Genomic DNA, 22,809 nt, shown 5'->3' with positions numbered 1-22,809 from the left:
ATCTTTACCTATCCCAAATCGGATAGGGGACTAATATCCAATATATATAAAGAAACTCCAGAAAATCAAATAACCCCATTAAAAAATGAGGCTCAGAGCTGAACAAAGAATTCTCACCTGTGGAATACCGAATGGCAGAGAAGCACCTGAAAAAATGTTCAACATCCTTAATCATCAGGGAAATGCAAATCAAAACAACCCTGAGATTCCACCTCACACCAGTCAGAATGGCTAAGATCAAAAACTCAGGTGACAGAAGATGCTGGCGAGGATGTGGAGAAAAGGGAACACTCCTCCATTGTTGGTGGGATTGCAAGCTTGTACAACCACTCTGGAAATCAGTCTGGCGGTTCCTCAGAAAATTGGACATAGTACTACCAGAGGATCCCGCAGTACCTCTCCTGGGCATATATCCAGAAGATGTCCCAACCGGTAAGAAGAACACATGCTCCACTATGTTCATAGCAGCCTTGTTTATAATAGCTAGAAGCTGGAAAGAACCCAGATGCCCCTCAACAGAGGAATGGATACAGAAAATGTGGTACACAATGGAATACTACTCAGCTATTAAAAAAAATGAATTTATGAAATTCCTAGCCAAATGGATGGACCTGGAGGGTATCATCCTGAGTGAGGTAACCCAATCACAAAGGAACTCGCACAATATGTACTCACTGATAAGTGGATATTAGCCCAGAAACTTAGGATACCCAATATATAAGATACAACTTGCCAAACGCATGAAATTCAAGAAGAACGAAGACCAAAGTGTGGACACTTTACCCTTTCTTAGAAATGGGAACAAAACACCCGTGGAAGGAGTTACAGAGACAAAATTTGGAGCTGTGACGAAAGGATGGACCATCTAGTGATTGCCATATGCAGGGATCCATCCCATAATCAGCTTCCAAATGCTGACACCATTGCATACACTAGCAAGATTTTGCTGAAAGGACTCAGATAGAGCTGTCTCTTGTAAGACTATGCCGGGGCCTAGCAAACACAGAAGTGGATGATCACAGTCAGCTATTGGATGGGTCACACGGCCCCCAATGGAGGAGCTAGAGAAATTACCCAAGGAGCTAAAGGGTACTGCAACCCTATAGGTGGAACAACAATATGAACTAACCAGTACCCCGGAGCTCTTGTCTCTAGCTGCATATGTATCAAAAGATGGCCTAGTCGGCCATCACTGCAAAGAGAGGCCCATTGGACTTGCAAACTTTATATGCCCCAGTACAGGGGAACGCCAGGGCCAAAAAGGTGGTGGGTAGGGGATTGGGGGGGTGGGTATGGGGGACCTTTGGGATATCATTGAAAATGTAAACGAGGAAAATACCTAATTAAAAAAAAAAAAAAAAAACAACTTCCTAGAATGTCCTAATTCCCCTCTTACCACAACTCCATTTAAAAAGATTTGTTACTTCAAAAAGTTACCAAAGCCCTGTGCAGGTATATCTTGAAAACTACTGCAATTTTCCTTTGTCTTTCAGTAGGTCACATCATTTATAAAGACCAAGACAAAATGATAACAGATTAAGCAAAGCTTTTCAGTCAACCAAAGAGGAGGCTGAGGTGATGCTTGTGGGCAAAGCACCCAGGTGTGAGGACCTAAATTCAGGTCATCCCCTCATAAATATCACTTGAGCATGGAAGTGGTACTCTTGCAGTCCCAGTGTCTGGGAGGCAGAGACAGGACCCCTAGAGTAAGCTAGCTAGCTGCAGTAGTTGAGTCAGAAAGTTCTGGGTTCAACTGAGACCTTGCCTCAAATTGAGAAAGACATCAACCTCTAACATCCATGTACAGTATATAATAGCACAAACATCTGTGTCCCTAGTCATATAAACACACACACACACACTCACACACTCACACAAACTCTCTCTCACACACACACACTCACTCACACACACACACACACACTCACAGAGTATTAAACACTTGATTGTTCCTGCCTTCAAGATAACTAGGAAGACTAAAGGGTCACAGATGAAATTACTGCTTGGGTTTTATTACTTCCCCAATCATCCTCATTGTTTTAGATATCCTAAATCTCTTAAAATTGAGCCCAACAATGGGCTGAATTCTCCCTACAAAGAGTCTATAGGAATCAACTGTGTGTTGTGGAGGGAAGCACTGGGCCAGACTGAGAACACATGTCAGACTACACTTTGTGGAGGAATGATTTGCAGCTTCCAGAAACTCATAAAGCTGACGTTACAAATCCACAATGCACGGGGTTACTTGTAAATATAACCGTGACATGCTCTTTTACTCACCTTCCAGAATGGAGTGCAGGTTATATTGCATTTCCAACCTACAAGTGCACTGTTAACACCTCCAGAAGCATATGGAAACCATTGTCCTGATCTGTTCCTATAGCTTAAATGTTCATGTAAAAGAAACAATGCTCTGAGCACAAGCTTACACATTAAAACGGAAACTCTGGAACTTGATTTACTTAGGAACAGTATTTACTGAACATATTTCCTTCATATTATTCGAAAACATCTCTTTCTTATTACTTTTTAACTTTTTCAAGGCGAGGGAAGTTCAAACAGGGTTCCTCATACCACCCCACAGACTGGCCCAAAACTCACTATGTAGCCCAGACTTGCCCTAAAATTTTTACACAGCAATCTTCCTGTCTCAGCCTCAGGAGTACTAAGATGCCAGTCACTCGCCAAACTCCTACTTCTCTTGTTTGGTTTTGGCTGCTCATCCTTGGTGGTGCTGAGCATGAACCTAGGCCCTTGCACGTCTTAGGCTACTCTACCAACTACATCCTACCCTAGCTACATCCTAGCCCTCCAATTTCTCAGAGAATATTTATTCTACCATTTTGTTTCAAGTTTTCAATGATATATAAAGTTTTAACAAATATCTATCCAATTCACTGTTTTTAATCATGAGATTATTAAACTATATTAATAAAACTCCCATGTAATAAATCTAAAGTCATATCATGAATGGCATTAAATATTCATTAGCCTACCGATTGTCCTGTATATGAGCATTTCTCAAAAAGATTTTGGGAAACAAGATACTGAAAATAAGGGAGTAGTGTGGATTATTTAGGCAATGAACTCCTATTATATTAATTAAATTGTCTTCAGTGAAGTTTACTAGCCCATCAGGGAGCACTGGGTTCAGTGACACTTTGTCTCAAAAAGTGATTGAGGAAGATATCCTATACCAACCTCTGGTCTCCACAGTATGTGCACTCATTCGCACACATACATACATATACACAGTTAAAACGAAAAATAATAAAAGTGGTAATTTTTTTAAAAAGGGCTAAACAAGATGGCTCAGCAGTTAATGAGTGATCACTGCAAAACTTGCTAACCTGAGTTCAATCTTGAAACCCACATGATAGGAGAGAACCAATTCTTACAAATTGTCCTCTGACTTCCACAAATATGCCATGAGACATGTGCATTCACCTACACACAAGCACACAACAAAAGTTTAAAAAATTAGACAATAAAAATAAAAATTACACCTTTAACCCCAGCACTTGGGAGGCAGAGGCAGGCAGATTTCTGAGTTAGAGGCCAGCCTGGTATACAGAGTGAGTTCCAGGACAGCCAAGGCTATACAGAGAAACCTTGTCTCGAAAAACAAAAAAAAACAAAAACAAAACCAAAAAACTAAACAGCATGCAGCATCTCAGATCTGCAAGATATCTAGCATTTTTATGTTCAGAGGAATCATAAATAGCCACCATGAGCAATAAAGTTCTGATTGTATCTGTTTTCCAATGATCATTTTTAGATAATCATGTTATTTTTTAATTGTTTAAACATTTTCTTGTGTTTAGCTTTCTCATCATTCTCTTCTCCAACACTGGAGGTTATCAGCCTATTTGATTACACTCCCAAACACTGGTTAAGTCTTTCTGAGTCAGCACTACCAATCCTTTAGCCATCCTTCAGTTCTCTCTGATCTACATGACCAGACCTCTATCATTTATACTTTCTTTCTCTAACTATAGTTCATTCCTCATTACACTTCTTTTTATAACCAGCTTGGAAATCATTTCACTGACCACTGCTGCTAATTAATTTGCTTACTGATCTACCTATATATCATCTGCCCTATTGCAGAAAGACTTTTACTAAATCTTCACATTTTCATTCTTCATATAACCATCAAAATTCCAAGTGTGATCAGAGAATGGCCGTCACACCTGTAAATCCAGCATTTGGGAATCTGCGGTAGGAGAAATGCCAAGAGTCTGAGGCAAGCCTGGGCTACATAAGACGTTGTTTTAAAAAAGAAAGAAAGAAACAAACAAACAAACAAAACCCAAATGTGATGACTCATGTTAGTCTTACCTCCTGAATTTGTCTCCAATCTTCCTTACTTTCATCAAAGCTCTAAGGCTTTGGCTAATGTTCCCCTCACAGTCAGTAATTAAACATAAAACAAGTGACCAGGAGTCTGGGTTCCAAACAAAACAGTCCATTAACTTCTAAACTCTTCTGATAAACTTTATCTATTTAATAACCTACCAGACAGCTAGTGGATAGAATTGAGTCAAAGACAACTAGCTCTACTACCTGACCAGCTAATAGCAGAGGCTTGCTTAGCAAGGCTCATGTTACTGCAGACATAAATATAAAGTTGTAAACAAGGGAACGCTCTCAAGACTAACGGAAGCTCTAGACAAGGACACTGACAACAACACTGTACAACTTAAGTGTTTGATTTTGTTCTCTATTTTGAACTTGAAAATTATTGCTATAAATAATATGTATAGGCTATTTTTAATATATTTATACACTAGTTCCACATGCACAACTATCATGTTACACTAAACGAGAATAAGTTGGTTCTTACTCATAAAACAGGTAAGTCTTAAAAGATAGTACGGTGGGGCTGGTGAGATGGCTCAGTTAGTAAGAGTACCCGACTGCTCTTCCGAAGGTCCGGAGTTCAAATCCCAGCAACCACATGGTGGTTCACAACCATCCGTAATGAGATCTGACTCCCTCTTCTGGAATGTCTGAAGACAGCTACAGTGTACTTACATATAATAAATAAATTAATTTAAAAAAAAAAAAAGATAGTACGGTGGATAACCAGCAAGATAACCATTTTCCATGCCAAACAACAAGTTGAGAATTCTTTCTTTTTTTTTTTTTTAAAGATTTATTTATTGGTTATATGTAAGTACACTGTAGCTGTCTTCAGACACTCCAGAAGAGGGAGTCAGATCTCATTACAGATGGTTGTGAGCCACCATGTGGTTGCTGGGATTTGAACTCCGGAAGAGCAGTTGGGTGCTCTTACCCACTGAACCATCTCACCAGCCCAAGTTGAGAATTCTAACTCACCAACACCTGCATTAGCTATAAAACCCAGACAGTCAACAGTTGTCACTGGAAGATAAGCCGGGTGGCTACATCTCTCAGAGCTTACGTTTTCATGCAGCAAAGCAGCTTCTTAGGTAGCCATTTCTAAAGCACTTCTTTGTTTTGGCAATAAGCAATTCGATCATTTTTTCCTATCACTGTGCCTCTGAAAGGTATGTTAAAATGCTATGCTCTACCGGATGGATTAATATGAACTTATAAAACTATGCTTATACTAATACTGCTTCCTGGTCATTGTGTTTCTAAATTACAGATAATGACAGGTTTTAGAAAAATTACTGCTGAATTACAACTCACCATAAATTCTGAGTTTTCACTACTTGACATTAATGAAAGCACAAGGTACAACCGACACATTAGTAAGCGGAGAGCTTGCCAAGTAACACTGAAGTCAGATGCATTAATTAAGGAAAGTCTCTATCTTTACTAAGTCACAGCATTCCAACACACAAAACAGCTTAGAGACACAGAAATTTAGAGCAATCACCTAATGCCTTGGTTCCTGCTTTATTCATCTATAAAATAAGAGCTTGGAATACATGCTCTCTGAGATCTCCTCCTACCCAAAAACCTTAAGTGCCTAAGAAATTGGAAAATAAACTCATTCATCATTTTAAATGACATCAGTTGTAGCTACAGACATGTTGTAATGGCCGTTCCATCCATAAATTAAATTGAAAACAAGTGATAAACGAGCAAGTGTGCTTGTTTGAATGTTGTGGGGAACACCGACAAGAACTGCACTGCCTAACTCCTTAGATATAAATTTCTTAACTTCATTAATTTCATTTAAATGGGAGAAGGGGGAGCCACTCTGAATTCCTAACATTCTAATACCAAAACTCCTAAAAAGAAAAAAAAAATCTGTAATCTGATCCATTAAAATAAATTGCCGACTATGTGATTTATGAACTGCCTTTGGGCTGTATGATATCTATACATAGTAATAAGTCACCTCTATACAGCAGTTGATAAATTCAATTTTTAAAATGTGCTGCAAGAAAAAATGTTGAGTTTTCTTTTCTTGGATCTTTTGGGTATCAAATCCCCTCATCCCCTGCTTATACTGGGGACTAAACTCAAGGCCTTGCCCAAGCTGGGTATGGACTCTACCACCAGGCTTCCCCCCAGTCCTCTGTGTTTTCTTCTTTAACTTTATATGTATATGATCTTGTGCAGCTCAGAAAACCTTTCCATCCAAGTGGTGGTCTCAATTTAATTTTGGTGAGGCACAGAGTTATTTAAAATACATTTTAAAAACATACCATAATATATAGAGCCCTTTTACCATACAGTCCTTGAAAACACTTTCAATCACTGTCTTGTTGATTCACTTGAAGCTATCTAAAACCCATTAGGCACTACTGAAAAAAGCACTTTTCAAAAGTCATGAAAATGAGACTTGCTAAGAGGTATAACACAAATGTGTGTGTATGTGTGCATATTCATGTATGTGTGTGTGTGCATATGTGTGCATGTGTGTGTTTTATTGGTGATTAAACCTCATGTGCACCAGGCAAGCATTCCACAGAGCTATATATAGCCTCAATCCTTGTTTATTAACCTTTAAAAAATAATTATTTTATATCTTTATTAATTTATTTGTATGTGTGTACATGTTGAATGTAGGCATATGTACAGAGCATGGCATGGCATGGCACAGTGTGGAAGCCTAAGAACAATTTCCTCAAGTTGGTCCTCTGCTTCCACCATAAGGCTTCTGAGATCAAACTCAGACTATCAGGTTTGGAGGCAAGAACCCTTACCCACTGAGCAATCCCACCATCCCTCAGCTTTTACTTTCTGGTTTGAGTAAGGATTTAACCAAGCTGCCCAGATAGCATTGAAATTACTCTGTATCCCAGGGCAAGCACTGACCTTGTCATTCTCCTGCCTCACAGCTTTGCAAGGAGCTAAGATGACAGGCCTACACCTCCAGACCCAGCTAAATACAGAATTTCTAAACATTAGTCTTCCAAACTTCTAGTTACTGACTTAAATTACAGCAATAATCTGCTTTGTAACACAAAAGAACATGATTACTATAACAGTAAAGGAAAAAAATACTCAAAGACAAATAAAATCAAGAAAATACTGGAAAAAAAGAAGAGAAGAGAAAAGAAGAGAAGAGAAGAGAAGAGAAGAGAAGAGAAGAGAAGAGAAGAGAAAAGACTGGAAAGGGAAAAATATAAATACATGATTTAAAAAAAAAACACACAATTTATGAGGTCAGGCATGGTGGTTTAATCCCAGCACTCAGGAAGAAGCTGGTGGATTCTGTGAGTCTGAGGCTAGCCTGGTCTACATAGAATTCCAGACCAGCCTGGCCAATAGGATGAGACCCTAATATAAATTCAAAGACTAGGTCATTTTATCTCAGTCAAGATATTATCTGATACAACGAATTGTTGCACAAAAGTAGGTTTAAAAATAGACATAAAACTATTTATAAAACAAGGATTAAAAAAAGGGAAACAGCCATGAAATTTTTACTATGAGTGACATTCAATAACCAAAGAGTCCTGATTCCCAAGGCAAAGCTCACTCTGTAGCGATAAACCCAGTCCACACGAGTAGTGTTCACTAAAGTATATCAAAGGAAACTACAACTTTAGAAAGAAATTCACCCCAGGCTGGGCTCAGTGTTGGAGACAGCACTTGCATAGTATGCAAGAGGTTCAATTCCCAATGATAGAGAAGAAAAAAACAATAAAATAAAGTTTTGTTTCAACTATTTGACAATACCTAAATCCACTAAGTATAGAAATAAACAAGCCATACTTACTATGATAGTTAACACTCTGCTAATAAAGGATTTGAGCCAGAGAAATGGATCAGCAATTAAAGGCACTTGATGTCCAGCTTGGTGACCTAAGCTCAAGAATTGCAGGTTGCACTCTGACTTTTACACATTAGTGGTGGCACATGTGTGCACACACACATTAAATTCATTCACTCACTCAATTCACAATTTATAAACCTGAAAAGGAGACACTCAAAAAGCAGGAGGCACTTGCTCTTCCTCAGTTTCTAAGGTGAGTGGCTTTTATTAAGAAATCTGTTCCTCTTGTGTGTGTGTGCGTGTATCTGTGTCTGAGTGTGTCTGTGTCTATGCACCTGTGAGACTGAGTGCATCTGTGTGCGTGACTGTGTATCTGTCTCTGTGTCTCTATGTGTCTGTCTGTGTATGTTTCTGTGTAAGCCTATCTCTGTGCATGTGCCAGTGTGTGTGTGTTTGTGTGTGTGCATGTATCTGTATGAGTGTTAGAAATCAAACCCAAGGCCTTGCACATATTAGGCAAGTACTATTACACTGAGCTACATCACCAGCACCCAAAAGTTCCTACTTTAAGTTTATTCTGAAATGTTTGGCTTTGATGGACCCAAAACTTGTATTTGGTATTCTGATCTAAAGGTCAATCAATTGACTGAGAGCGCAGAGTACAATCTGAAGAAGACTATTCCTAGAATCTGGTGTGTGGAAAACTTTTGTAACAGGGAATCTTTCCCATTCTTAAAATACACTTAGTCTCATTGTCTAAATTAAGTAAGTAGATCATGAGGCACAATCTTTGCCCCAAAAAGTAACAACACATTATAACCATTTCCAAAAGAGTTACAGTTTAGCAAGAAAACTGTATAATAGAGCAAAAGAGTGGAGGGATAGTCTTCTCTGACAACCACCATGTGGAAATGTCTGGTTACTTTCCAACTGTTTCAGCTTCTTGGTATGAGACTGCTGAGTCTGCCATGATGAAAACCGATAATGTGCCTGGCCCTGGTAAGACCACAGGAGGCTGAGTCACCAGTGTGGAATCCATTATCCTCTGAGAAAGAACCTAGTCTGGTACAGGAGAGCACAATGTACTTTCTCCAGCCACAATTTTCCTTCCCCTGCTGTCCAGCTGCCCAAAACGTAGATCCCACGGTCACTGAAACATGACCCTTTCACAGAAATAAGAGATGGATCAGGTGCTTAACAACAAAGCCACTCCGTATAATTACATCTCTAATGTTCCTTCAGTTTTACTACTCAGAAAATTACACAATTATAGGTTAAACATTCCACCTGTGTATTTGCTCCACATTGGAAACATGCTACTAAATTCAAGGCTAAAAAACTAGAGATCTTAGTTAGTTAAAAGTAACAGAACATCAAGAAACCCTGTGTCGTGACGGTGTCGCAGAGAAACAGCACAGTCATGAGTCCCTGCAGGGAGAGAAATGGAATAGTCTTTCCTAGAGCAATGTGAGAAGAGCTACCCAAAGTCTGGCTTCCTACACTTTTACCGACAGGAAAAGCATCAATCTTTTATAGAGGACATACAGTAGCTAACTCTGATAGTCAGGACTCAAACCTGAAGAAAAGCAAAGGCAATATGCACTTTGATTCCATTTGTGCAGACTTCACATTAATGGGGCCATATCACTTCATTAATGCCTAAGTTGATTATACTCATTTACAATACACACATTGTTTAATCACATAAAAACTACACAAGCCGGGCATGGTGGCGCACTTGGGAGGCAGAGGCAGGCGGATTTCTGAGTTCGAGGCCAGCCTGGTCTACAGGGTGAGTTCCAGGACAGCCAGGGCTACACAGAGAAACTCGGTCTGGGGGGGGGGGGGGGGGGGGGAACTGTACACAATTTGAATCTTTCACACTTCAGTTTCTCTCACTTTATCTGCCCAAACTCATCTCAATTTTTATTTTGTTTTCGTTTTAAAACAAAGTCTGGCTACACAGCTCAGGTTGGCCTCAAACGTTAATTTTCTGGATTCAGCCTCTCGAATGTTAGAATTACAAACGTGCACCACTGCGCATGGCTGTCCAGTTTTTATTACTTACATATCTAACTAGAATGCTTACTTCCTTCAAAGTTACATTATAATCTCCGAAATAAAATTTAAATAAGTACGGGATGATCTTTTGGGTAATAAAAATATTTTCTTTTTTTTAGAATGAATATAAAATTTAAGCTAAGGAAAGATGATTTTATCATTCAGTCGCTGATTAGAAAAGTGTTATGCATAAAACAGTGTTACTTAAAATTCTAATTTATTTAACTTGGGCCTGATTATATAGCCAAGATTAAGGATACCTACAATAAATCATTTCATGTGGTAGAGAATGTAATGGAAAAGTCTCCCTTTTGAGGCAAATGATCTGATACTTTCTCATCAAAGCATTAATAATTTTCAAAATCCCAAAATGCAGAGTTGTGGAGCCCAGACCCAGTGGATACATCTATAAAATGACTCCCAAAACCTAAGGCCCAGAGAACATTGCAGAAGATGGGGCAGAAAGATTGTAAAACCAACTGCCCCTAGAGGTTTTGCAGGTGTGGCTGCTGTGTCACATGTGCATCAGTAGGAGGCAGAGAGAAGAGAGGCTATGCCTGTGCTCAGTGTTCTGACCTGTGAACAACTGAATCATTAGTAGCCTAACAGTCCCTGAAGAAAGCAAGCCTGAGAAGACGGGCACCAGGAGTCTGGACAGAAAGCTAATGAGACAACCAATGCAGGGTTCTGCACAGGCAGGGACAAGCTCCCAGGGCAGAAGAAGGCAGGGACTAAAAGAACCCCACTTGGAACTAAGGGCCTGGACAGGAGGGAGCCTGAGACAGATGACCCTGGCCTGGGGCCACTACTGCAGGACTGGGTAAGGAATGAGCCCAAGACAACCACCACGCTGGTGTTATGGAGCCCAGGCAGGGAGCTAGCCCAAGATGACCACCAGACTAGCACAAAGCAAGTTTGGGGGCAGATCATGCCTGAGATGGCCCGACCCTGTGCCAAAATGCCCAAGCGGGTCATAGAACTCCTGAGACCTCTCCTGAGATAACCCTGGGCACCACTAAGAGGAGCAAGTCAGTGGTAGAGAGATGGAATTGAGAGAGAAACAGAAGGGTGTGTGCACAGTGAAGAGAGACAGAACTGGAGGGTAATAAGGAACAGCCTGATGTGCCTAGACAGTGATGCACCCTGGGACCAAGGTGAGGTCCTGGTCTGTGCTTGGGAGCATGGGAAATTCTGGGTCTGAGGCCATTCAGTAGCAGGGGTATGTTACCAGCAAAGGTCAGGCACACATCCCTGGGCTAGGCTGCTGCCCAGAGACATGTTGATGCCTGAGGACTGTGCAGAATTGACCCTGCCCATGACCTGGGTGGAAGAGCTGGTTCTGGAGGAATGAAAGCAGGAGAGCTGGCCCTGCCCCTAGCCAGCTGGCGTATGAAAGAGTGGGGTATGAATGTTGTAGGAGATGAAGGTGAGTGGGCCCTGAGGACACAAGTGTGGAAGAGTTGGCCCTGCCACTCAACTCCTGAGTGATGGTGTGAATGAAGGAGAGATAACCTCCTCTTCACTTGCCCCTTATCACCTGCAGCAGGTAGGAGATCGGCCCTAGGGTCATGGGGACGGTAGAGCTGGCCCTGCCCCTCACCAGCTGCAGCATTCAGAAGATCGGGCCCTGAACCTTGCCTGGACAGCACAGTAGAGCTGGCCCTGGACATGGGGTGAGCCAGCCCCTGAGGGAATGAACACAGGAGAGCTAGTCCTGCCTCTTGGCTGCTGGAGGTGGCTCAGATGAAGGAGAGATATTCTCCTCACCTCCCTCACCCCTCAGCTCCTATGGAGGGAGATCTGGTCTTCGGGGTCATGAGAGTGGAAGAACTAGCAATGTCCCTCAACAGCTCCAACACTCTGGAGAGCAGGTCCTGCACCTCATCTTGGCAGAGATAGGGCTAGCTGGGATTGTGTGCTTGCTGGTGAGCCAGCCGCAGCGGTGTGAGTGAAAGAGAGCTGGCAGACTGACCAACTCAGATACCTCTGAGGCCCAGATCCAGGGTTTTGAATTGGCTCATCCCAAAATCTACCACATTGATGAACTGCCAGAGTGCATGAAGAAGCCAGTCCTATAGATCCAAAACTATAGGAGCTCCATGACACAAGGCAACAACAGGATATTCCAGTGAGGTGCCACTATTGATAGAATAGCAGAAGCCAGAGTATCTGTAGACCAAATCACTGCAATAAACATATACAAGCAAAGAAGTGTAGACAAAAGGGTATACTGTGGGACACACTATGACACAACTAAAGTTTTCATGAGATTTTTTCCCCCTGGGGGGAGGCTGCAAGGGTGGATGGTGGGTACAAGAGGAGGGAAGATGTGTGGGATCAGGGTGGCGATGCTAAAGTCACAAGGAATCAATAAAAAGTTTTTTTCACAGATGCAAGCAGCACCACAGAGATAGAAGAGAAAATTTCAGCAGCAGAAGATACAATATCAGACACAGACACAACAGTCAAGGAAATTAAAAAAAAAAAAAAGTCTGTAAGAACAAGAGTCAGGGGGGTTGCTGTGAAATTGTGTCTCCTAGGAATGTCAAAAGTCTCACCAACATGACTTCTGACACATGAGTTGAACAAGAATGACACCAATAAACATGCCAAAGTCACCAGGAAAAGTCCAAAAGGACTCAACCAGAGCTATAGGCAACTAAGGAATGCTGAGAGTGAGAGAAACAGTCTTCCCCAGAAAGAGCACAACACTTGGTTATTCAATATCATATTATCAGCCCTGAAAACACACATACAAGTAGCATTAAATAGACTGAGCAGGTTATGTTAGGGATATATAACTATAGACATAAACATAATTACATGCAACAACAATTAATAAAAAATGAGGCCATGAATTTAGAAGAACAAGGAGGGGTAGATAGGAGAATTTGGAGAGAGGAAAAGAGAAGGGAAATTTTATGTAATTATAATCTCAAGAAATAAAAGCAACAAATAAAAAAGAATTTGCAAGATTCATTGAGCTATGTTCAGTGATAGAGTACATACTTAACATAAATACACACACACACATTTATATGTATGTATATGTATATGTACGAATCAATAGGAATAGAAATCAGTAGAATGAATATCCTCATTTCTTTTCTTGCTGCCATTATAAAATTCCCACACAAATGCAACTCAAGGGGAAAAGGGTTGATATTTTTTTTAGCACACCATTCAGGGCACAGTTCATCATGGTGGAGAAGTCCAGGCAGCAGGAGCTTGAAGCAATGGGTCACATTATGTCTGAAGCAGTCAATGAAAGGGCTCAGCTCACTTTCTCCTTTCCATTCAGTCCAGGACCCAACCCATAAAACGGTGTCACCACAATTAAGATGGGTCTGGAAACATCTAGTAATGTAATCAAGATAATCCTCTACAGGCTAAGCTCCCAGGTGATTCTAGATTCCTGCAGGTTCACAAGAAACAATAAGTATTAAAATAATTGTAACATTCAAAACACTCTTTAAGATTCCTCAACCTACCCAACTAGAGTTGGCTGTGGTGGTGATAACCAGTACTCATTGGTTTCATGTTGCAAAATATATGTGGAATGGACTTATCTTTTCAAGAAATAGCAGAAATTAACGTTTTTATCTATCTCTGATTTTTACATGGTAGCAACTACAGTTTTTCTAATTTAAATCCAATGCAAAGTAACACTCTAGTGTCAAACAAAATGAATTTCACTAGTTTCACTCTCTAGAAAAGGCTCTGGGATCTAGGGGGGTCGATAAGGAAAAACGTAGTAGGCAGGGACAAACCAGACCTTCACAAGATAAACTAAGGAGTTTGAAGCTTCTGGTCAGAGTTAAAACAGAATTTCCCAAACATTTCTTTAATACAGGAGCTTTCCCCCACTCTAAAGGTCACCCAAAAATCTAAAGTGTAACACAGATACTGGAATGTTCTCTGGCTGAAATGGATGATAAAGATCTGCTACTCCAAACAATTTCTCAGAAAATCTAGAGTTTCAGGAAGAGTTGAAAATCACTGCACTCCAGAGTGATGTGAACATCCTCCTAAAGTATCAGGGGTTTCTGGTTGGTTGGTTGGTTGGCTGGTTGGCTGGTTGGTTGGTTGGTTGGTTGGATGTTTGGTTGGTTTTTTCGAGAGACAGGGTTTCTCTGTGTAGCCCTGGCTGTCCTGGAACTCACCCTGTAGACCAGGCTGGCCTCGAACTCAGAAATCCGCCTGCCTCTGCCTCCCGAGTGCTGGGATTAAAGGCGTGCATCACCACTGCCCAGCTAAAGTATCAGTTCTATTCAGAGGTTGGAATAGGAGGAAAAGAATATGAAAGGTAAATAATTTTTGTTTTAATATGAACACAGAATATATTACAAAATTTCAATGAAAATTTTAAAACAAAATTTCAATGAAAATTTTAAAACAATACTTCTAATCACATCTCTATACAAACTGGATATAAAAACTGGCCCCCTGTTGTAAAGGTGACTTTGTGTGTGTGTGTGTGTGTGTGTGAGAGAGAGAGAGAGAGAGAGAGAGAGAGAGAGAGAGAGAGAGAGAGAAGAGAGAGAAGAGAGACAGACAGGCAGGCAGACAGAGAGCATGCACATGTATAGAGATCAGAAAATAGCTTGAGGGAGTTCTCTCTTTCCAGCGGGATTGAACTCAGGTCCTTGGCAGACTCCCTTACCTGCTGAGCCATCTTGCCAGCCCCCTACTTAAAATGTTTGGAGAGAGCTGATGGAGGACATAAGAAACCACTGATAAAGATTAAGCAGGAAGTATCAGGATCATTCACATGGCTTTTCTAATTAGGACGGCGACTTTTCGTTTTCTCATCTTGGGGTTAGGGGACTAGTGGGGCTATCAAGCCAAGTGTTCAGGTTATAACTGGAACAGAGTAGCCTCAGACAGGAGACATCTAAAACAGTCCAAGGAGAAAGGAGAATATAGACTGTGACACAGAGGGAATATGATAAAATCTGTAACTTGAAGGGCAGTTTTAGGAGAAAGTATACACAGTGCTTGGTAATGACCTGAGCGCTTGTTGACGCCTTGCTCTCCTATTAGCTAAACTACAATCCATAGATGACTCCAAGCAGCACTTATCACAACCATGGCATCTCTGCCTGCCCTAGCAATAATACCCCAGGGAAAGACTATCTTTTTGTTCACCTCTGCAACATCAAGTTCTAGCACAAGAAAGTGCTAAATGAAAGGACATTTGAAATTAGGCACCAGGATCAAGTGATAAGAAGCAGAAGAAAACCAAGAAGCCAGGAAACTTTGTTGGCTTAGATTTTTCAAAACATACTTTAGTAAGGGTTCTTAAACACTTTAACCTCCCTTTTAGCCCACCACTCACCAGAGGGAGTGGAAAGGAAAGGTTAATAGGGCAAAGGAGGATGTGGACCTGTTTAGAAAGTTCTTTGGGGCGATTCCAATCTGCACTGTCAGGATAGCAGCAGCTCAGTTCACATGAGTCATCATTAGTAGCTCAATCCACTTCCAAACACCATTCACGAATCAGCAAGGGCAGTTCCATCAAGTATCACCAGCATGTCTAAGATTGTTACCTCAAGAGTAAATGTTTTCAAAGTGCTGTTGGCCTTCGTTATCCACAGCTTCTTCATTCATACACACAACCAACTTTGGATTCACCCAGAGGAAAGACACATAAATCATAAACAACTATTATGCTACCCTATTCAGATTTGGCATGTCAGGGGTCTGAAAACCAACTCCCTATAGGTACCAAGAGACAAGCATATTAACTAAAACCAAACTGTATTTTATCTCCTAAATTTTCAGATAAAATCTAGGTGTAAGTTGAGTGATAGTCTAGAAATTAAAATTCTGTCATGTAACACACAATTTACAGCTGCTGTTGAATTTGAAAACTTAAAAACACTATACTAAAAATATTTTCAAACTGTAATATAAGCTAGATATGGTGATGCACACCTATAATCCTCGAGCTGGGGACACCAGGATGGGAGGACTAGTGTGAATTTAAGCCTAGCCTGAGCAATAAAACAAAAGCCTATCTTTAAAATAAAAACTCAGAGTGTTGCATAATTTTACCAGGTAACACATTTCAAGGTTACAGCTCAACTGACCATTAACAAATGTCTACTGTTCTGTTTGTATATGTGTGTGCAAGCTTATATGAAAGGAAAAATGCACTATCATATTAAAAATCTGGAATTATATTTCGTTTAAAAACTCATATTGGATGTAGTGGTTCATGTTTTAACCCCAGCACTAGAAACAAAAGCACATAGATTTCCATGAGTTCTAGGCCAGCATGGTCTACACAGTGACTTTCAAGCCAGCCAGGACAACATAGTAAACCCTGCCTCAAAAAGTAAATTTGAAATAATTTTTCCTCCTTCTCTTCTCCCTCTTGCTCTGGTCTGCTCACTCCACCTGGCGACCACCCGGGATGAGGAACTGAAGGGGGATGGGGGGTGGCGTAGGAGGTGCAGGTCAACAACTGGAATATAAATAAATAAAATAATAAAGATAAATAAATAATTTTTTAAAAAAACTATGACCAGAAATTCCAAATTAATGAATTGGAATATCAGAGTAATGAATTCTTCATGACAAACACTGATGATTCAGTATTTAAGAATAGTTTATTCCTGCTGGGTAGTGGTGGCACACGCCTTTAATCCCAGCACTTGGGAGGCAGAGGAAGGCGGATTTCTCAGTTCAAAGCCAGCCTGGTCTAAAGAGTGAGTTCCAGGAAAGCCAGGGCTACACAGACAACCCCTGTCACAAAAACAAACAAACAAACAAAAGAATATTTTATTCTTAACTTCAACGAAGTATATCTGGATGCACAGCACTGATTATTAATGGTTAGCAGGGTAAAGAGAGGAAGGTTGTTCATGCTGTATGGTTGGGCTAAAACATCACCCTGAATCCTATTATTATTAATTGTGTGCATGTCAATCAAAATAAAATTAAATGTAATAGACAAAAAAGGTTTGTGCTGGCTTAAATAACTTTATAAATTGTTACAGCTCGGAATAATCTCAAAAACACTGAAAAAAAAAACAAAATAAGACTAAGAGACTGAGAGCTAAAAACATTAAGTCAGTAATACAGTGCTAGCCTAATATGCATGTGGCAATGGATCCCATCCTGACCCAGCAGGGGTGGGGGAGAGAGGGAGAGAAGGAATGAATAATGGAGGGGAGAGGAAAAGGAAAAAGGGGGAGGAGAAGGGAGCAGGCAAAGAGAGGGGAAGGGGAGACAACTTGAGTTAGATGACATTGACAAATGAGTATGTAAATCCACGACTCAGACACTAACACTTCCACAAGTAGCAATTAACTTCTTAATCCTCTATTCAAACAGGAAATTTCTAGCTGCTTGGAACCCTGTGTTGTTTCTCAACAATTTCTGCACTAGCGAAAAACTATACCAATTTCTTAAGACTGTCAAGGCAAATAGCCTACTATCTCTTAGAGAAATCCGAAAGATTTTCACTTGGGAACTCAGAGCTGATGACATCTTAAAACTGAGTTCTGATCCAGGCTAAATAGTTACATTTAGTTTTAAAGAAACAAACCTTGGCCCAGAGCTGGTGCTGTGTCACAGCTCTCCATACCCAAATACCGCCAGGAGAAAGCTGGTCTCCCAGGAGTGCAGGCACACAAGATTGCAGGAGGGACAAGCCACAGTCAGAGACAGCAAGACCAGCTAACACCAGAGATGACCAGATGGCTAGAGGCAAGAGCAAGAACATAAGCAACAGAAACCAAGACTACTTTACATCAGCAGAACCCAGTTCTCCCACCACAGTGAGCCCTGGATACCCCAACACACCAGAAAAGCAAGACTCTGATTTAAAATCACATCTCATGATGATGGTAGAGGACTTTAAGAAGAACATAAATAACTCTCTTAAATAAGTACAGGAGAACAGAGGTAAAGGAAGATGCATTTAAAGAGGAAACACGAAAATCCCTTAAAGAATTACAGGAAAACACAACCAAACAGGTGAAAGAATTGAACAAAATCATCCAAGACCTAAAAATGGAAATAGAAACAATAAAGAAATCACAAAGGAAGACAACCCTGGTGATAGAAAACTTAGGAAAGAGATCAGGAGTCATAGATGCAAGCATCACCAACAGAATACAAGACATAGAAGAGAGAATCTCAGGTGCAGAAGATACCATAGAAAACAATGACACAACAGTCAAAGAAAATGCAAAAAGCTCCTCACCCAAAACATCCAGGAAATCCAGGACACAATGAGAAGACCAAACTTAAAGAAAATAGGGGGGGCTGGTGAGATGGCTCAATGGGTAAGAGCACCTGACTGCTCTTCTGAAGGTCCGGAGTTCAAATCCCAGCAACCACATGGTGGCTCACAACCATCCGTAATGTGATCTGACTCCCTCTTCTGGAGTGTCTAAAGACAGCTACAATGTACTTACATATAATAAATAAATAAATCTTAAAAAAAAAAAAGAAAATAGGTACAGAAGAGAGTGAAGATTCCCAACTTAAAGGACCAGTAAATGTCTTCAACAACAAAATTATAGAAGAAAACTTCCCTAACCTAAAGAAAGAGATGTCCACAAACATACAAGAAGCCTAAAGAACTCCAAATAGATTGGACCAGAAAAAAAAAAAAATTCCTCCATCACAAAATATAGTCAAAACACCAAATGCACAAAACAAAAGAAAGAATATTAAAAGCAGTAAGGGTAAAAGGTCAAGTACCGTATAAAGACAGACCTATCAGAATTACACGGGACTTCTCACCAGAGACTATGAAAGCTAGAAGATCCTGGGCAGATGTTCTAAAGACCCTAAGAGAACACAAATGCCAGCCCAGGCTACTATACCCAGCAAAACTCTCAATTACCATAGATGAAGAAACCAAGAAAAAAACAAATTTATACAATATCTCTCCACAAATCCAGCCCTACAAAGGATAATAGATGGAAAACTCCAACACAAGGAGGGAAACTACACCCTAAAAAAAGCAAAAAAGTAATCTTCTTTCAACAAACCCAAAAGAAAACAGACACACAAACATAATTCCACCTCTAACAACAAAAATAACTGGAAGCAATAATCACTATTCTTTAATATCTTTTAACATCAATGGACTCAATTCCCCCTAAAAGACATAGACTAACAGACTGGATACATAAACAGGACCCAGTATTTTGCTACATACAGGAAACACATCTCAGTAACAAAGACAGACACTACCTCAGAGTAAAGGGCTGCAAAACAATTCTCCAAGCAAATGGTCCCAAGAAACAAGCTGGAGTAGCCATTCTAATATCGAATGAAATCGACTTTCAACCAAAAGTTATCAAAAAAGATAAGGAAGGACACTCCATACTGGTCCAAGGAAAAATCTACCAAGATGAACTCTCAATTCTGAACATCTACGCTCCAAATGCAAGGGCACCCACATTCATAAAAGAAACTTTACTAAAGCTCAAAGCACACATTGTACCTTACACAATAATGTGGACGACTTCAACACCCCACTCTCATCAATGGACAGATCATGGAAACACAAACTAAAAGAGACACAGTGAAACTAACAGAACTTATGAACCAAATGGATTTAACAGATATCTATAGAATATTTCATCCTAAAGCAAAAGAATATACCTTCTTCTCAGCACCTCATGGTACCTTCTAAAAAACTGACCATATAATTAGTCACAAAATGGGCTGGTGAGATGGCTCAGTGGGTAAGAGCACCCAACTGCTCTTCCGAAGGTCCAGAGTTCAAATCCCAGCAACCACATGGTGGCTCACAAACCATCCGTAACGAGATCTGACTCCCTCTTCTGGAGTGTGTGAAGACAGCTACAGTGTACTTACATATAATAATAAATAAATCTTTAAAAAAAAAATAATTAGTCACAAAACAGGCATCAACAGATACAAGAAGATTGAAATAATCCCATGCATCCTATCAGATCACCACAGATGAAGGCTGGTCTTCAATAGCAACAAAAACAACAGAAAACACACATACACATGGAAGCTGAACAATGCCCTACTCAATGATAACATGGTCAAGGAAGAAATAAAGAAAGAAATTAAAGACTTTTTAGAAATTAATGAAAATGAAGGCACAACATACCCAAACTTATGGGACACAATGAAAGCAGTGCTAAGAAGAAAACTCATAGCTCTAAGTGTCTCCAAAGCGAAACAAGAAAGAGCTTACACTACCAGCTTAACAGCACACCTGAAAGCTCTAGAACAAAAAGAAGCAAATACACCCAAGAGGAGTAGATGGCAGGAAATAATCAGACTCAGGGCTGAAATCAACCAAGTAGAAACAAAAAGAACTACACAAAGAATCAACAAAACCAGGAGCTGGTTCTTTAAGAAAATCAACAAAATAGATAAACCCTTAGCCTGACTAACCAGAGGGCACAGAGAAAGTATCCAAATTAACAAAGTCAGAAATGAAAATGGAGGAACACCAGAAACTGAGGAAATTCAAAAAATCATCAGATCCAACTACAAAAGTCCATATTCAACATAACTGAAAAATCTGGATGAAATGGACAATTTTCTAGACAGATACCAAATACCAAAGTTAAGACAGGGTCAGATAAATAATCTAAACAGTCCCATAACCCCTAAAGGAAGAGAAGCAGTCATTAAAAGTCTCCCAACCAGGGCTGGTGAGATGGCTCAGTGGGTAAGAGCACCCGACTGCTCTTCCAAAGGTCCGAAGTTCAAATCCCAGCAACCACATGGTGGCTCACAACCACCCGTAATGAGATCTGATGCCCTCTTCTGGTGCGTCTGAAGACAGCTACAGTGTACTTACATGTAATAAATAAATAAATAAATAAATAAATAAATGTGTTTGTGCACCAAAAAAAAGTAAAAGAATTCTATTGGGCTGGTGAGATGGCTCAGTGGGTAAGAGCACCCGACTGCTCTTCTGAAGGTCAGGAGTTCAAATCCCAGCAACCACATGGTGGCTCACAACCATCCGTAACGAGATCTGACTCCCTCTTCTGGAGTGTCTGAGGACAGCTACAGTGTACTTACATATAATAAAAAAAAAAAAAAAGTCTCCCAACCAAAAAAAGCTCAGGACCAGATGGGTTTAGTGCAGAATTCTATCAGACCTTCAAAGAAGACCTAATACCAATTCTCTTCAAACTATTCCACAAAAAGAAACAGAAGGGACACTATCTAATTCATTCTAGGAAGCCACAGTTACACTGTGTATTCTCCCTTGGAGATGGAATGGTTTCTGTCTAATCAGAAACTTGTCACAATTTCCTTTCAAAGAGGACTTCATAAGAGTTTCTTTTTCTACTTCTATCATGTTTAATGTTCCAAACAGATTTTAAAAACTGGTTGAGTGCATATTACTCTTAGCTTCAGAAGATATCATGTATATTTAAGAGGCATTTAACTATTACAAATTACTTTGATGACTTAAAAATATCAATACTGAGTTGTATGTTTTAAAATAAATTTTATTAATTTAATTAAAAAAATTTGTAATTTTTTTAAAGTCACACCTCAGGTCAGTGAGATGGCTCAATTGGTAACGGCACTTGCTGCCACTCAATCCACCCACAAAGTGGGAAGAGAAAAGTAATCCTCACTAGCTGTCCTCTGACTGCCACATACATGTAATAAAAAACAAATTAGGACCCTACCTCAAAAAATAAGGTGGAGTGCAATAGAAGAAGGGCCCAATCACTGACCTCTGACCTCTACAGGTACCCGCACACACATGAACACACCGCACATAAACAGGTACACACACTTATATACCACACAGACACAACAAATTTAAATGAGGAGGGAGAGAATAAAGAAAAGAAAACGTGAAGTTTATTTTAAAAAGAAGTCAGATCTAAACTGAAGAGACAACTACATAAACTATGGGTACACGTTATCATTATCACCAAATACAAAGCAAACTGGGTTTGAATTTGCTGTCAAAACAGACATGGAGACATGGTGCACACATATGCAGGCAAAACATGTATGCACATAAAATAAATAAATACATGGACATTTTAAAGACAGTTGTTTCCGTGTTGGGGACTTAGCCGTGGGAAGCAGTCCTACCATGCGCAGGCACTGAGGGAGACAAAGCATAAGCAGATCTTCCCAGGCCTGCTAATAGCACACAAATGTGAAGGCGGCTGCAACCAACATTATACTAATGGTATAAGATTCATTTCTTCCCTACTCCAAAGATAAAGGACAGGAAATGCCCATTTTTTTACCACCCATAGTCAGCACTAAGCTACAGGTTGTAGCTTGCATTAATACTAAACAGTGGCCTGCATGGTGGCACACTGCAATCCTAATCATGGACGATGGAGGCAAGAGAACCAAAAATTCAATATTATCCTCAAGTGCACAGAAAATCTGAGGCCAGCCTACGATACAAAACCCTATCTCAAGCCCCATTCCCCACACACCCCAAAAAATCTAACTAAATACACTTTGAAATGAACAATAAAAACCTGTCATATTTATAAATGGTATGATTGCTTTATACTGAAAATCCTAAGGAAATTTATAAGCCAACTGCCAGAATAAACTTTAGAAATACTGTAGTACAT

The 22,809-nt window shown here is 40.1% G+C and overlaps 1 protein-coding gene and 1 non-coding gene across 4 annotated transcripts in view; one reads left to right on the top strand and one right to left on the bottom strand.

Annotated features, from left to right (window-relative positions):
• Mnat1 (menage a trois 1) overlaps positions 1–22,809 on the bottom strand; it is a 161,804-nt gene that overhangs the window by 117,380 nt on the left and 21,615 nt on the right. The window lies entirely within an intron of this gene.
• Gm23910 lies at positions 10,704–10,835 on the top strand. The gene has a single exon (XR_003950342.1). It is a non-coding gene; the product is annotated as a small nucleolar RNA SNORA17 (small nucleolar RNA).

The sequence above is a fragment of the Mus musculus genome, chromosome 12 (genome assembly GCF_000001635.26).
Source record: "Mus musculus strain C57BL/6J chromosome 12, GRCm38.p6 C57BL/6J".
NCBI classification, from domain to species: Eukaryota; Metazoa; Chordata; class Mammalia; order Rodentia; family Muridae; genus Mus; species Mus musculus.
The sequence above is the reverse complement of the archived record's forward strand: the minus strand, read 5'-3'. Positions and strand labels throughout refer to the sequence as shown.